Source organism: Glycine soja, unplaced genomic scaffold (genome assembly GCF_004193775.1).
Source record: "Glycine soja cultivar W05 unplaced genomic scaffold, ASM419377v2 tig00021682_1_pilon, whole genome shotgun sequence".
NCBI lineage: Eukaryota > Viridiplantae > Streptophyta > Magnoliopsida > Fabales > Fabaceae > Glycine > Glycine soja.
In genome coordinates, this window is record NW_021143756.1 from 30574 (window position 1) to 33995 (window position 3422).

General features: G+C 38.0%; 1 non-coding gene across 1 annotated transcript; it reads left to right on the forward strand.

Annotated features, from left to right (window-relative positions):
- Positions 1 to 513: 513 nt before the first annotated feature.
- On the forward strand, positions 514 to 620 carry LOC114404345. The gene has a single exon (XR_003664932.1). It is a non-coding gene; the product is annotated as a small nucleolar RNA R71 (small nucleolar RNA).
- Positions 621 to 3422: the final 2802 nt, after the last annotated feature.

Sequence of the window (3422 nt, forward strand, 5' to 3'; positions counted from 1 at the left end):
GGGTGATTCCTCCATCCAGGGTTGTATCTGTTGCTGGAGAGGTCATAATTTTTTTGCTATGGTTGATTTTGCTGCTGAGGTTGAGGAGGTCTATTGTAAATGTTTGCAGCATAAGCTTCAGGCTGCTCAATTGCTCCAGGTTGCTGCATGGAAGGGCAGAGGTCTGTATGGTGGTCAGCAGATGAGCATAAACCACAGACTCTTGCGACTGGTACAGATTTCTTATTCAAGGCCAGCTGGGTTACCAAGTTAACCAATGCATCTAGTTTGCCTTCAAGCTTCTTAGTTTCATATGATGCAGATGAGTTTGTAGCTACCTCATGAACTCCTCTAATGACTATGGCATCATTTATGGTGCTAAACTGCTGGGAGTTGGAAGCCATCTTCTCAATCAAGTTTCTGGCTTCAACAGGAGTCATGTCTCCAAGGGCTCCACCACTGGCAGCATCTATCATACTTCTCTCCATATTACTGAGTCCTTCATAAAAATATTGGAGAAGAAGCTGCTCCGAAATCTAATGGTGAGGGCAACTGGCACATAGTTTTTTAAATCTCTCTCAATATTCATATAGGCTATCTCCACTGAGTTGTCTAATACCTGAGATATCCTTCCTGATGGTCGTGGTCCTAGAAGCAGGGAAATTTTTTTCTAAGAATACTATCTTAAGGTCATCCCAGCTCATGATGGACCTTAGAGCAAGGTAATACAGCCAGTCCTTTGCCACTCCCTCTAAAGAATGAGGAAAAGCCTTCAGAAATATGTGATCCTCTTGGACATCTGGGGTTTCATGGTGGAGCAGACAATATGAAATTCTTTCAGATGTTTGTGCGGCTCTTCACCTGCAAGGCCATGAAACTTTGGAAGCAAATGGATCAGTCCAGTTTTAAGAACATATGGGACATCCTTATCAGGGTATTGGATGCACAAGCTTTCGTAGGTGAAATCAGGTGCAGCCATTTCCCTTAGAGTCCTCTCATAGGGTGGAGGTTGTGCTATGTTCTCAGAATGTTCAAAATTAGAATGCTCAAAATTGTAATGCTCAAAATTAGGATGTTTAAAATCACCAATTACAGAATGCACAGATTCACCAGTAATGGAATGCTCACGATGATCAAAAGGTATAAAATGATGCCTAACTAATCTATGAAATGTCCTATCTATCTCAGGATCAAAGGGTTGTAAGTCAGATGGATTGCCTCTAGTCATACACTACATTCAGCATGCACAACTAGTTGCCTTGTCATGTAAATGACGGTGTAGGTTTGAACTATAGCTACCCTCAAATGATATCCAAATGACTTGAAATTTTGTGAGCAACCTTATAAAATGATGAGAAGATAGCACATAAAATTTCAAACAAAAATTCTAAGTCTAACTATGGAAGCTAAAAATGGAAGGTTGAGAAAAATAAGTGAATAAAACTTGAAAAATAAAAAACTTTTGACAGAATCACTTTTTTTGGACGATGGAGACCTCAGCCGGCCTACGGCGTAGGAAATTTTTTTCTACCACAAATACATATATAATAATTGCGATTCTGATAACCGGAGCAAAAGTTATGGCCGTTTGAAGTTTTGACAAAAACAAAATTTGTTACTTTTTAGGAACTTCCAAATCTGACCAAACTAAAGGCTCTAGCTATTTTTCCCGCAAAATATAGATTAAAAGAAGTTACCACAAAAAAATTCAGCCAAAAATAACAACCCTAGCTACTAAAACAAAAAAATCCCAAATAATTCAGCATGGGTGGTCGCTAAAATCCGTCGCTACATGATTTCTACTACTACTCTGTTTTGCCGCAAGCAAAAGTGGTTGCTAAGTTCGTCGCAAAATACTATTCACAGCAAAACATCCAAAACGGAAACAGAGGAAGCGCTTAATAGGAAAACTAAAACAGAACATACACTAAACAAAATAACAAGACACTAAACAACACTAACACAAGCACTAACACAACACTAACAATTAAACATAAAACACGAAATAATTAAACACTAACACGACACTAGCTATTATGAACCTTTGGACACTGCTCCTCGGCAACGGCGCCAAATTTGATCGAGGCCGTACCCGAATCAAATAAACATGAAAATGCAGTAAGTAGGAAGTGATCCTAGGTCGTTTCCCAACGAGAAATGATAAACCAAATGTTCATAATATACTTGCAGTAACAGTAACGATTGGGGGGGTTCGTTTGTTTTGTGATTTAAAGAACAGAACAAGTAAACTGGAATACGAAACTAATAATATTAAAAATGGGTTGTTTCCTCTGATTCAGAAGCCATTCTCTTGTCCTGGGTTATGGAGAATTCGTCCCTAACAGTTAACCACTTAATCCAACCCTATTTCAATTTACTAAGCGAAAATTAACTTAGGGTTGTCAATACGTGATTAGGCAACACATACACCAGTTAGCCCTTCGTCCATTAAGCATGAACGCAAGTTAGGCTCAGAGGCAATTAATCGAACACGAAGCGTGCACAGATTAATGTTAACGAATTTGGGTTAACTGGTGAAGGGAAAACTGCCAGGAAGCCACATTATAAACGAAACCTCAAAGAGAGTTGAGCTTCATCCTCAAAAGGAAAAAACACCAGAATATTTAGCCTTCCATAGATTCAAACAGAAAACGTAAATGAAACTAAAAGCAGAAACATAAACGAAGCAGAAACGTAAATGAAGGCAGAAGAAGAAACAAGAACGAAATTGTAATTAGAAGCAGAAAATGGAAAATTGCATTACGTGAATAGTAGCATTAGAACCAAAAAAACATAAAAGCCATAAACCCTATGCTCTGAATAATAGTCTAACAGAATAGCCTCCCACAAATCCCAAGGCTGCTATTTAAAAAGAGTCACTCAAAGTCACTGGGCCCTATTACAATATTCTGGCCGAAAACGAAATAAACACTGAACCACATAAAATAAAATTGCAATCTCCTAATTAGAAATTAACTAAGGTAAGCACTGCTTTATTTGCCCTCTTCAAGTCCACAACCAAAATCCAGATTAAGCCCAATGTTTCATTAATTCCCGAAATTAGATTAAAAACATCAAATTAGCTAAATGAGCCCAAATAATAAAACTGCCTAATTAATTTGAAAATTAAGACTAATCAGTAATTAAAATGGTGCAAAAAGGGTTTAAGAAATAGAAGAAAATGATGGCACATCAGAAATTCAAATTTCCCTCCAATTTTGTATGACACTTAGGCTATAAATAGAGGTCATGTGTATGCATTTTTTTAACTTTGATCATTTGAGAATTACACTTTAAAGTTCAGACCTCATTTGAGGCACAAAATTTTGTGCTCCTTCTCTCCTTCTCCCTCCCCTCATCTTCTCCTCCTTCAAGCTCTTATCCATGGCTTCCTATGGTGGTGAGCTTGTGCTTGACTCATCTTCTCCTTGAAGTGGCTTCTC